General features: G+C 39.0%; 1 protein-coding gene across 1 annotated transcript in view; it reads right to left on the reverse strand.

Moving 5' to 3' along the window:
• LOC136851265 (uncharacterized) overlaps positions 1-7,605 on the reverse strand; it is a 28,497-nt gene extending 20,892 nt beyond the window's left edge. Inside the window, exon 1 of the mRNA XM_067125241.1 lies at positions 7,538-7,605. The gene's annotated coding sequence lies outside the window, so the exon portion shown is untranslated. The remainder of the gene's footprint in view (positions 1-7,537) is intronic.
• Positions 7,606-14,080: the final 6,475 nt, after the last annotated feature.

Raw genomic sequence — 14,080 nt, forward strand, 5'->3', positions numbered from 1 at the left:
AACAACACATATGTAGCATAAAACTCAAACTGAAAATTTTTTTACACTTAAAATTATACAAAATTATATATTTATATATATATATATATATATATATATATATATATATATATATATATATATATATATATATATGCATAACTTCTACCACATGATATATATATGAAGAACAAGATATTTGTTTCTGGTGATGAAATTCATATAATGTGGTTATTCCACAATATCCCGTTCTAAGTATTGGTTCATAGCCACGTAAAATAAATCTAATCCTTAAAGCCTAGGAGAGCTGTTAATCACAGTTGTCTGGTTAAACTAAGATATACTTAACTTTTTCACATGATGTAAAATGTAAGCAGGAGCAGGAGGCTATATAGCGACGAGAAAGTGAAACTCGGGAGGGCAAGATCCTCCATGTCCACTCTGAGGCACTCTCAAGCAAATGAGAGTGCCATAGATTAAACGCGAAAGATGTCGCACTCCGAGTTTCAATTTCCTGGTAGGCATTTGCTTCGTGCACATTCCTGTGAACAAAGCTGACCCTTTTCACGTCACAAGCTCAAACGAATGAAGCCTTTCACAGCAAGAGAAATCATGTCATCAAAATCTCAATAACTTCCATCAAGAACTGAGTGAACCCCTTTGCCTTTGTTCCTTCTTAAAAATACAATAGATTTTTCAAATGCCACCGGTAAGTTTTTCCTGTCAGTGAACGCTTGTAAGAGACATTTCAGAGGTCTTGGCGAAGAGCCGTTCCTTTAACACTTTTTCAATCAGATAAGGAAAGTCTGAATCTTGGAAATCCCTCGTGATGATAAGATTAGCTGCTTGAGACTTTATCGATCAACTCGGAGAGAGCTTATTTCGTGAACACTCCTGTGATATACTGCACTCCAAGAGAAAATAAAGAGAGAATTAACTAGAATATGCCAAATTGTCTTCTCTCTTTTGATAAATGGGAAAATTTCAAGTAACAACCGCGACATAATAAGAGTTCAAATAATATCGCACCTAGATACTGATAACGGCCACGTCGTCGCCAATATTATGATTACCTGGACAACCCAACCGCTTTCCGAATTTTACTCTATTATTATTATCGTTATTCAGCAAATTCCCTTCGTCTCATTAGAGATCAAATAACATCCAGAAACTATGCAGAATGAAATATGACGTACGCACCTCTAAATGCTTACAACGAGTAAACTCTACCTACATGTACATTCATAGAGCAGCAATTAGATGTACCAATCGCAGTCGATGCGACAACACATGAAATTAATCATTCAATCATGCAATTACGATGCAGACTTAGAAAAGGTGGGATTACAAGATCAAATGCACCCTTTCGTTGAGCAAACATTTAATAATACATACAAATCTAAGACTAAAAAAAACTAATGTTTTGAACTAAAAAATTTGTCAAACAAAACAGTAATGTTGAGCGCTAAAACATTGTTTAATAATAACCTTCGGCACGCAAATGAAGTGCAGATCTTCAAAATATAGATAAAACAAAATATCTAGAGAGTCAGTAAGATATGAATTGTGATTAAGACGAAAAGCACCCATATAGTTTAGAGTAAAACGACTTTTATCATTTTGTCTTAACATAATGTGGACCTTAAATAAGAAATAACTGTAAACCTTATAAAAATTTTGTAAAAATAATAATAATAATAATAATAATAATAATAATAATAATATTAAAAAGGATGGCTGTATTATGCGAATTTATCTATATAGTGTCTTTTCTATCCTCCTTATGATTCGCTTTTTCAGGCTCAGCGATGTTAGTCAGTAACTGGCCGATATTCATGTTGAAAAGGACAGTGCGGAATATTAAAAGTCTTTTATTACAATATTCAATCAGAAATCGTTCGTCTGGGTTCAGGTTCTATTGTAGGTACCGTCGACATGTTTCGACCAGCTCGTTGGTCATCCTCTGAACGTGGTTGCAGGAGGTCTGAAGAAACGATGTGCTCGGTTGGTATTTATAGGGGAGGTCATGATCGGTGCTGAATTATGATTGGCTGCCCGGGCCATGTAACCGGGCGGAGCCTTCCCATCCAAGTTCTGTTTTTCGTCTTGCGTGCGAGCGGCGTTGTAGTGCTGAGGATGAAGAGAAGAATTTCGATCCTCGGATGCCGAATTTTGATTTGCTCGTACGCTATGGGGATCGCTCGGTGCATGTCTCCTGGCTGCCGTGGGAGTGAGAAAGGTTTCTTGCGTAATGTTGAGTGTTGGTTTCTCCTTCCCAATGTGCAATGCTTCCAAGAGGCGTAGGCGGCGGTGGTCAGTAATTTGGTCAATCACTTCGATGTTCGTGATTATGTCTTTTCTTGCTATCCTCTGGTTATGGACGGTCCTGGCATGATTAAAGATAGCCCCCTCTTGGGCGTGGCAGGAAATCCTTTTGGAGAAACGCATGGTGGTCATACCGATGTAGGAACCGAGGCATCCTCGGACGGGGCATGAGTACCGGTATACCACGTTGGTTTTCTTCAGGGGGTCCTGCTGAGGGGGCTGGGTTGTTACGCATAACCAGGCTGCTCGTCTTTCTGCTCTTGTAATAGATGACCAGATGTATGTTTCTGTTGGAGTCAACAGGGCTGACATTATTCTTGATGATGTTTTTGAGGCGCGTTCGTCTTCTTTTATATTTATGATGAAATTGCCCTTTGTAGAAGAGCTCTATGCGTTCAGGGGGCATCAGGGCGAGGTTCCTGACGGTACCATCTATCGATGTTCGCCTTGACAGATTCTTCTATATAGGTTTGGGTGTCCATTGTCGACGAGGTTTGGGCTACACGTTCCATTTCTCCGTGGGTGTCGTTCCAGGAGGAGCAGTGTGAGAGGGCCCTCCTGACGTAGGCGCTGAAGGTGGAGTGCTTATACCTCTCGGGGCACTCGCTCGCCCCGTTCATACACATGCCCAGGTTCGTGTGTTTCGTGTAGACCCTCGTGGAGAAAGAGGCCTCTCTGTTCCACAAGGACGTCAAGGAAGGAGGCAGCGGTTTTGGCTCTGCTCGATCGTGAAACTGAGGCAGCTATGGTTGTGGAATGCTCCTCCTGGAACGACACCCACGGAGAAATGGAACGTGTAGCCCAAACCCTCGTCGACAATGGACACCCAAACCGGGATATAGAAGAATCTATCAAGGCGAACATCGATAGATGGTACCGTCAGGAACTCGCCCCGATGCCCTGAACGCATAGAGCTCTTCTACAAAGGGCAATTTCATCATAAATATAAAGAAGACGAACGCGCCCTCAAAAACATCATCAAGAATAATGTCAGCCCTGTTGACTCCAACAGAAACATACATCTGGTCATCTATTACAAGAGCAGAAAGACGAGCAGCCTGGTTATGCGCAACAACCCAGCCCCCCCTCAGCAGGACCCCTTGAAGAAAACCAACGTGGTATACCGGTACTCATGCCCCGTCCGAGGATGCCTCGGTTCCTACATCGGTATGACCACCATGCGTTTCTCCAAAAGGATTTCCTGCCACGCCCAAGAGGGGGCTATCTTTAATCATGCCAGGACCGTCCATAACCAGAGGATAGCAAGAAAAGACATAATCACGAACATCGAAGTGATTGACCAAATTACCGACCACCGCCGCCTACGCCTCTTGGAAGCATTGCACATTGGGAAGGAGAAACCAACACTCAACATTACGCAAGAAACCTTTCTCCTCCCCACGGCAGCCAGGAGACATGCACCGAGCGATCCCCATAGCGTACGAGCAAATCAAAATTCGGCATCCGAGGATCGAAATTCTTCTCTTCATCCTCAGCACTACAACGCCGCTCGCACGCAAGACGAAAAACAGAACTTGGATGGGAAGGCTCCGCCCGAGGGCATACATGGCCCGGGCAGCCAATCATAATTCAGCACCGATCATGACCTCCCTATAAATACCAACCCGAGCACATCGTTTCTTCAGACCTCCTGCAACCACGTCCAGAGGATGACCAACGAGCTGGTCGAAACATGTCGACGGTACCTACAATAGAACCTGAACCCAGACGAACGATTTCTGATTGAATATTGTAATAAAAGACTTCCAATATTCCGCACTGTCCTTTTCCAACATGAATATCGGCCAGTTACTGACTAACATCGCTGAGCCTGAAAAGCGAATCATAAGGAGGATAGAAAAGACACTATATAAGATAAATTCGCATAATACAGCCATCCTTTTTAATAAGACCTGTTTAAAAGAGGGTCTACTCCCTTCAAATAATAATAATAATAATAATTATTATTATTATTATTATTATTATTATTATTATCTTAAAAAGAGAAGAAAAACTCCGAAATGAGCATCAGCATCAAAGGAAAATGGTTTACAATGCTCTAGGCAAGATATCTTAAGTATTCTTTCTGTTAGCTAATAAATTATGCGCCTTGTGGAACACTCAAGAAAGTCCGGTTTAAAGGAGAAATAAAGAAACACAAATAGCTCGTGACAGTGCCATCTGAGGTCCTGTGGGCACCAGGCGAGTTAGAAAACCTAGACCTTCTTGGGTGAGAACTATGAAAGGGGAGGCTAGGGGTGAAAAGAGATTTGTGGAAGATAAAGCACACGAAAGGCTGAAACCCATATTTCATTACCTGTGACTATGAAAAGCGTATGGTGCGCATGAAGATAAAATAAACGGAACACTCAATAGCGCATCAGCATAAGAACACCTTTTAATTGAAGCGAATTTTGGCGTCCTATGACATACAGTCTATAATCAGGGGTAACTCCATCTTCACAAGTAACGACAGACTAAGCTTCAAATGGCCCGTTCTCATGCAGATGAGTGTTACGTGTCCAGCAATAGGTAAGAACGGCCTGTCTAATGAAGGTACAAGAGTATCTAGAAACACTACTTTGAGGGGAAAAAAATCTGGTAAAACTCGCCTCAGATCTCAAGAAAGAATAAGTCTAAAGGACAGTGTAAAAGTAACCAAACTTGTTTTTTTTTAATATTTTTTCTATTCCCGGCCTTTCTTTTCTATGTCTGTTTGGGCCCAGAGGCCAAGTTCTCTCTTGTACAGCATCCAACGAGACGTGGACATTACACCGTCACCGTCCGCAAGCCCAAACCTGCCGAAGGCGGTAATACTCTTCGCCGCTTGAAGAGGTGGCGAGCATGCTTTGTGATCGACGTCGGCTGGCATGAGACGACGACGACGACTTCTTCGGTTCAAAGCTGGAAGCAATGAGCAGCATCCCAGCTCTGTCACATTCCGCTGCGTCTCTTCCTGTCCCGGTCAATCGCATCGTGGTAAGATACAGAAATTATTCAGAGACCGATTTAAAATGAAGAGCTGTTAAAACATGAAAAGGATCAACTATTATGCACACATGCGTCCATACATGTGCATGCATGTAATCACGCCGTCGCGTTGATGTATAAGGAAAACAGATTATCAATGTGGGTCCATGAGAAAGGTGTCTTTGATCACATGCAACCGATTAGCAATGTGCTTCTCCTGTACAGTCCCCATGTCACCCCCATGTCACTGTCGTACCGGCAAGATCACTTCATCAATGACAGGTTTGACCAGGGTACGTATTCCGTCCTCGATACAGGTGCGAGGTTTTGAGCTTGAACCTGAATTAAATACTGAACTCGTAAAAAAATAATAAAATCCTGGACAAGTACAAGTTATCTATGTTGTTTGCCTCTCTCTCTCTCTCTCTCTCTTATTAGAAGTTTCTCAGTTTCTATGTGTTTTGCAGGAATCTCTCTTTCTCTCTCTTGTTAGAAGTTTCTCAGTTTCCATGTGCAAGACTCTCTCTTTCTCTCTCTCTCTCTTGTTAGAAGTTTCTCAGTTTTATGTGCTAGTTTGCAGGAGTCTCTCTGTCTCATTTTTTAGGAGTTTCTCAGTTTCCATGTGCTACTAACCTCTCTCTCTCGTTAAGTTTCTCAGTTTCCAGTGTTACTTTGCAGGAATCTCTCTCTCTCTTGTTCAGTTTCTCAGTTTCCATGTGCTAATTTGCAGGATTTTCTCTCTCTGACTTGTAAGCGTCTCAGTTTCCTTGTGCTACTTTGCAGGATTCTCTCTCTCTCGTCAGGAATTTCTCAGTTACCATGTGCTACTTTGCAGGATTCTCTCTCTCTCAACAAAGGACGCATTCAAACCCAATCTGCCGCATCGCGTCCAATCCCAAAGTCAGAACTAAGATCATCATCACAGTAAGTTCAAATAATGATCGAATCTTCTTCGTGAAGGCCTCTACGAGGTAAGCCACAACCTTCAAGATGGTAGTCCTTAAGCCAGTCGCCTAAATTAGAACTCGGAGCTCTTCATGTATTGAGAAGAGTAGCTCCTTATATCAAAATTTTACTTCTGGATATTTATCTCAGGATGGTGCAATGTATGTAAGGGGTTAAACTAGATGCTGATGTTTTCTGTGTAAGTGTAATCCGAAAAGCAAATCTCATCACCGCTTGAAACAAACAAATACCTTGATTTCAATACTGAATGGAAGCTTAACGGACTGCTTTAAATTTCATAGCAAGAGCACCGGCTAGCACAAGGCCAACTTCATCTAACAACCACAACAGTAAATTTACAACCACAGTCCTGACTCTCGAAATAGGGAAGGTTGTAGGTGACAGAATAAAATGCATTGACCCCTGATCCAAGAATGGTTCATTGCGAATCACTTTATATAGGATGTTGCCAAACAAGTATTACCAGGTACCCAAGAAGACGAGCATAGACTGTGACCAGTATGCAAACCACATGCAGAGAGAGAGAGAGAGAGAGAGAGAGAGAGAGAGAGAGAGAGAGAGAGAGAGAGAGAGAGAGAGAGAGAGAGAGAGAATTTCACTGGTAACTTCTGTGAAGTTTTCCTGAACTATAAAGGAACGGCTAAGCAGGTCTATGATAGAACAATCCTAGAATTTAGCCGCAGGCCTAAGCCAATTCTGTACTCTCGGCCAGTGTTATCTTTTAGGGCACCAGGATTGTACACTTTACGTAGCCTATGTGAAGAATAAATGGGAAGCTATACAACCCATTCATAGCATAGTTCTGGGTAAAGCGTAAATCAACATTACTTGCTAGCCGTAAGTAATTCATTATTATATCAATAAGTCGATCACTAGTCTTTACAAAGAACTAATTCGTTTCCATCTCCCTGGAGAGTCAATTATGGCAAGAATTGCATTCTCAGTTCCCGAAGAGATAAAACCTTGTTGCTATTCATAATCTGCCCTGTTACAACTTAAGCGTTATTTGGAAATAAAGCTAAATAGAATATGATATGCAACAACCTTGTAGTAACCACCCACAACTGCTAAAAGCGTGCTGTTACATGACGTAACGAAATAGGAAAATACTGTGGACAAGTGTAATTCAGCACAAACACTGCACAATACAAAACTGTCATAATCTACTCTTCAGAAACAACTTACCAAGGAAGAGGTCTACTAACTATATATGGAACTAAGAATTTCAAAAACAATCCACGTTCCAATGATCAAAGATCACTACGTACACATAAACACCGTGCAACCTTGGACTCACTCACTGACTGAGGATTTAGTGAAGAGAAACTTCACCGAAACTGAATAGGAATAAGTCCCTCCTCTCAAGTCCCCCCAGCCCCCAACCCCGCAAGTCCACCCCCAACCGAGCCATCAGTTCGGATTTATTAATTGTGCTAAATCCATTTTATGAAGGGGCAATCTTTACCAGCTTACATGATACTTATGGAAATAAAAGATGTTAAAGACAGAGATGTGCAGTTGATAAGTTCATACTAAAAAGAAAACGTAAAACACATTCATTTGTAACTGGAGTGTACTCAAGGTCCCCAAAATGGCAATCCCCCAAACCCCCTCCAGGTAAAACGTCTTCCTGTGGAAGGGGTGTACGATAATTTCGTTTCTTTTTATCGCCAACAATTTTTCTTTTAGTTTGTGTTGCACAGACTGAAGAGTTTCAAATAAGCTGAATTGCCATGCGCATCTGTTGGCAAACAACAAACAGTGAAAGGGGATGGGGATAATCCCTAACTTGCGAAAACTAGTTACAACAGAACTGAAAAACAATCACATCGTAACTTCAGTAATGGAATGCCGCCATGTCTGTGGGCACAGTGTTTGTCTTCAATAAAACCAGTCGTAAGGGATTTCTGTCATGAATGTGAAAAGACGAAGAGATGGTCATCTCAGACCATTCTAGCATATCTATTCTTTACAATTAAAATGAGCGAGGGAAGAAATCATTGGAAGATAAACCTTGAAATGGTTTCCTTTCCTATACTTAGAAGTCGCTGAAGTCGCCGCCAGTGGAGGATCAGGAGGTCTTGTGTGACTCGAGCAATATTCCCAGATTCCCGAATAAACGCCAATAGGTGACTAACATTTTCAGAATATTCCATCATGCCAGAGTTGCTCTAGGAAATATGTTTCTGTTCGTAATTCATGTGCCCGGCAGCATCCGATATAAAGATATTAGAGAAAGACGGAGAGGTCCTATATCAATCACATACACCCGATGCAGCTTGACGCATTGGCAGTTTCGATTCAAAATCTTTGGCCGTAGATCCTGCTTTGTATCATAACCTAGCATGTGGATATTTTTAACGGATGCTTTACTCATTTTTGAGTATTCTGAATATGGCCACGTTTTACTTTTGAAGTGAATTCATGGAGCACCATCTTCAAAAGTGGCTAGATCCTGCTACATTTAAAAAAAACTCACGTCAGTGGTCAACCTTGAACCATTTTAATCATCAAGTGGTTAGTCCCACAACATTTTTTCGCACGGTCTTTCTTAAATCAGCTTAAGCTTGAATTTCCAGATAACCGCCAATAATAACGTATGAATGTATTGTACCTCTGCTGTAAACAGAGTGAAAACCTTCGGAGGACGATTGCCTTTTCCGTGTTTCCTGTGAGCAGGTAGGAGAGAGACTGCTACACCCAGCTGCAACACAGATAAGGGACTGGGGTAGAATGGGACTGACCTAATTCTTTGCAAAAATAGCTTCGAGTTCTGTGTGTATGTGGGTTACGAAATAAAAATTGAAACTACCTCATCCATTAATTACATAATTATTCAGTTCCCCAGTTCATATAGTATTTTGTCAATAAACCAGTATCAATGCCCACAATTTGTATTGATACATAAAGCGAGCATAAACCACAATTTGTGCTCACTGTTTTATCCATATATGTGCAATCCGAACTCAAAAGAAAGAAGATCAAAACACAAACATGCATCCAATTTGATTCGCAGTGTGACCACATACGCCGAGCCATAAAATTCTCTCATTCGATCCATCTTTCCACATTTCTCAGGGCACTCAAAGATAGGTGCGCTTAGAATACTGTTCTTTTTGTGTGACTTCAGTAGAGAGGCAATTTCGCAGACTTTCTCCAAGAAATACCTCCCTACTTTTGGGAGTTTGTTGTCACCTAGCTGTGCTTGATTTAACGAGCAAAGTGCTTTACCTTAAAATCAGAAGAACGATATATATACAGTGTATATATATATATATATATATATATATATATATATACTATATATATGTGTGTGTATACTATATATATATATATATATATATATATATATATATATATATATATATATATATATATATATATATATATATATAAATATATATATATATATATATATATATATATATATATATATATATATATTATATATATATATATATGAAATAAAATATTGAAAGTTATTGCATCATTCTAAGTCAAAATGAAAACATGGAGAGAGAGAGAGCGCGCACTCAAAGATGGCAAAAATCAATTTGATAAGTGTAAGAGCTATTTTTTGGAGCCTGAGACATACAATGCTTGACCCAACTCTGTTCAAATATTCAAGCCAATATTACAAAACACGAAACGAGAAGAATTCAATAACAACATGACACTGAAAGGTATCAGAATTAAATATGGTTGATTTTTCATTTAAAACTCCCAGCCCCTGGACGAGTATGGTCTGTTGTGCCCTCCCAGGTGCAAAGTCAAAGTTTGTTGAGACTTATGCCTGAGTCACACACTGGCGATTCAAGACCGCGTATGGCGTAACAGCCGAAAATTTGCTCATTACGACGCCATTACGATGCAATTACGTGCAAGACGCCATCAGTCGATATGATTCGTAACCGCGTCGGCGAATTTGACGACGTCCGCCAAGTGATGGCTGATGTGCAAGGTTGTTTAGCACCAGTCGAGTCACGACGACTGTCAAGAGTCGCCATGTCATGCCGCAGACGCAATAGTGCCGTAATGGCGTCTCGACTGACGCAACGATGTCGGCATTTGATTACGGAAGACGTAACTAGCAATGTCAACATGCGCATCCAGTACCACCAACGCCATGCACTTGGTAACCACAGCGATCGCAGTGGGGATGCGCAGTAGTCAGACTGTGTCGTATGCGCCGGCAGTCACACAATAATAAAAAAAAAAAGTTCTTGTAACTGTTCTCAAACAATGCTACTGTAAATTCTTTTTGCACCTTTTGTATATGATACTGTAAATTCTTCTACTACTGTAAATTGTATATATGTATATTTTTATATTGTAATTGTGTAAATGTTTATATTCTTCTACTACTGTAAATTGTATGTATGTATATTTTTACAATATTATAAATTGTGTAAAATGTTTGTATTGTGTATGTAGGCTACTAAATTTTCCTAAATGCAATAAGTTATTTTATAACAATACTTTTTCTTGAAATGTTGAACAGTAATTTTTGGGAAACAATTTCCTTAACCACAAACCATCTCCAATATTTTCAAGGTCATTGAAGTTGAGGTGAATGAAGGTTGATATTTTCATAAGTTCAGATAAAGAAAAAATGAAATTTAAAACTTGTAAAAAATAATGTGCATATCGATAACATTAAACTGGATGTGAATGAGGGTATGATATATTTTCATACGTTCAGATAAAGAAAAAATAAAACTTAAAACCTGTAAAAAGGGGGTGAGAGAGAAAGGCCAAGGACCGAATTAATTACCCACAGCTGCCTTTATTTTTTATTTTGATTGAAATATATTTTGGATTCTAGATTTTCAGTATTCTTGATATACTCTAAGAACTTCAGGTATAGATAAATATGACACAGAATACAACATTAATGAAAATATATTTTGTAATAATATAATTATTATTGAATTTTAGCTTTTATTCAGGAATTTTACATAGTTTTAAACATGACTTTCTTTTATACAAATAAGTCGGTGAGTTGACTGCGATCAAATACAATTTATTAGAATAATCTGAAGTATATAAGAAATGAAAAGGTATTTTCTATTTTGAGTAAAATATATATTGCATTCACGATTTTCAGTATTTTTTATATACTTTGAGAATTTCACATATAGATAAATATGGCACTGAATACAACTTAAAAAATATTTGGTAATAATATCAATAGTTTTGAATTTTATCTTTTATTTAGGAAAGTTACAAAACTTTTCAACATGATTTTCTCAAGTATGAAAAGGGATTTCCACAACACATGACGGTACCATTACGTCTGTTGGCATGTGACCTAAGTAAATCGCAATCAAATCGTCATGAATCGTCATGCCTTGACAGAAGTCGCCGTCCTGTAAAAACCGTTAAATGTGGGCGTGGCAACTTGTGAGTATGACTACGTAAGTATGTAATCGTGTCTCGACGTGCGAAATGCTATTGTAAATGGTTCATTGCGTATGACGTCATGGTGTCATAATCAGCTGACTTTATTCATTTATAATTTTTTTTTTTTTTTGTGGCCCAAGGCCCACCACTGATGCCGACTGGTCGCCAAACCCAAGCCATTACGATGATCGCAGTCTTGAATCACCAATGAGTGACTCTAGCATTACCTAAAGCTCCTTCCTGCATTGTTGGGTTTCGTATGTCCTTCTCCCAGGCTTTAGCGGTTTGAAGAGGTGACCAGGACTGGAGCTGATCTTATAGAATCTCTTACTGACAATTTAGATCATCTAGCACCTTAATTCGTCGAACAACTCCATGAATGCAATAAATTCGTTCTGGCTTCTACAGTAGGTATGTCAGGTCATGGAAGTTACTTGGACATATCCTGTTCTTCAATAGTCTCCCTGCTTCAAAACACTTAAAAGTCTCCTGGTGTCCGAATTTATGCAGAAATAAATGAATAGAATTAGAGACACAAACATATATACAGTATGCACACACAGTCATATATATATATATATATATATATATATATATATATATATATATATATATATATATATATATATATATATATATATATATATGTATATATTATATATATATATATATATATATATATATATATATATATATATATGCATATGTACATATATAATTAGTATAGCCACAATGCTCTCTTAACTTCTCGAATTCTTCGCACTTGTTTGGGTATGCTTGTTACTACAAAGCCTTAAGATCCAAGTGCAAGAAATATGAAGAAATTATGATGCCGGTGGCAGGGGAACGAACCTGGCTCCGTAATCACAAAAAGGTCACATTGCCGACCTTCTCACAGGTCGGCAATGTGACTTAGTTGTGATTATGGAACCCGGGTTCATTTCCATGACCAGACATCATAATTTCTTCATATTTCTTGCACATGGATCTTTAGGCTTTGTAGTGACAAGTGTATCCAAAAGCACAAAGAATTCAAGAAATTAAGAGGGCATTGTGGCTATACAATTACATATGTATCTGGTAAAAAGTGACCAGTAGATTCTACATATATATATATATATATATATATATATATATATATATATATATATATATATATATATATATATATATACATATATACATATATATATATGTATATATATAGTGTGTGTGTATACACACAACATATATATATATATATATATATATATATATATATATATATATATATATATATAAATAAATGTGTGTGTGTACATTTATATAGTATACATATTCTTATAAATATCGACTATCAACAGAGATGTTCTCTTACTTGAGATGTGTCTGCATCCGACATCTGGTCAATATTCATAAAAAGAAGGAAATGAGGTCTAAAAGTTAGCTTAACTGAGGCTTTAATGGAAAATTGACAGAGCAAGGGTGCCACAAACATCCAGATTATACTTTGAGAGAGTTGCTTAAAAGATGAATAATAACACATATACTGGCACTGCAGAGTATGTTACATAAGCAGATAAAGTGGTGCCACAGTTATATAGCTTATATCCTGCGGAAATCTTCTCAGAGTTGATTGATGAAAGGGAAGGCACTGTGGGACAGTAGAGAGGCACAGTAGTACATGCACCTATTCTGCAATATAGATATGGACGCAATCACTTTGGGTTGTTACAGCGATGGGTAAAGTTTACTTAGAGCACTGAAGGCTGAGAGAAAAGTCATTCAAGATATAATATAATGCAAACTGGAAGTGATACTTTTAAGCAATTTAACACAAGTAACGTTAACATCGATTCGTTAAGGCCTTTAAGAGGATTGCAAGGGAGGAAATGAGTGGTGGGAAATACAATTTGAGAAGGTGTTGCTAAAATAACTTTCCAAAACCACACAGTACCTGAATTCTTGGGACATGAAGTCTTGAAGATAGAGCCAGTTGGGAGTTTTGTCAATAGGAACACTGACGGCGTTTTGCACAAATGTGGCACTGGTTTGGTCAACAAAGGACAGAGAGGATCTCTGTGGGTGGTCGGCAGGTGCCAATTGACAAGGAGTCTGCTTCCTATAGAGGCCTGCCCCAAACTACCTTTGTTTGACCTCTGACCTCCTCCTTATATGCCTTCCATTTCCACACTTTTGGCTTGGGTCTGAGATGTGCGATTCCCGTTACTCGGGCCTTCTGGCGACTCAAGTGTTCTGTCCTTGTTTTTCACTTTGCCTGGAATATGGAGAGCATCTCGGTAGAAGGGAGGATTCAGCAGGAAATGGGACAACTGAGAGGTTGTTAAGAGGGAGAGAGGTCTAGGATGGACATTAGCCATAGCAGATTGGTAATTGCACGAGGTGCGGCCCAAAAGAAGCCTACTTGCTTCTGGGTGGGCTGCTTGGTATATACTTG

The sequence above is a fragment of the Macrobrachium rosenbergii genome, chromosome 23 (genome assembly GCF_040412425.1).
Source record: "Macrobrachium rosenbergii isolate ZJJX-2024 chromosome 23, ASM4041242v1, whole genome shotgun sequence".
Lineage (NCBI taxonomy): Eukaryota > Metazoa > Arthropoda > Malacostraca > Decapoda > Palaemonidae > Macrobrachium > Macrobrachium rosenbergii.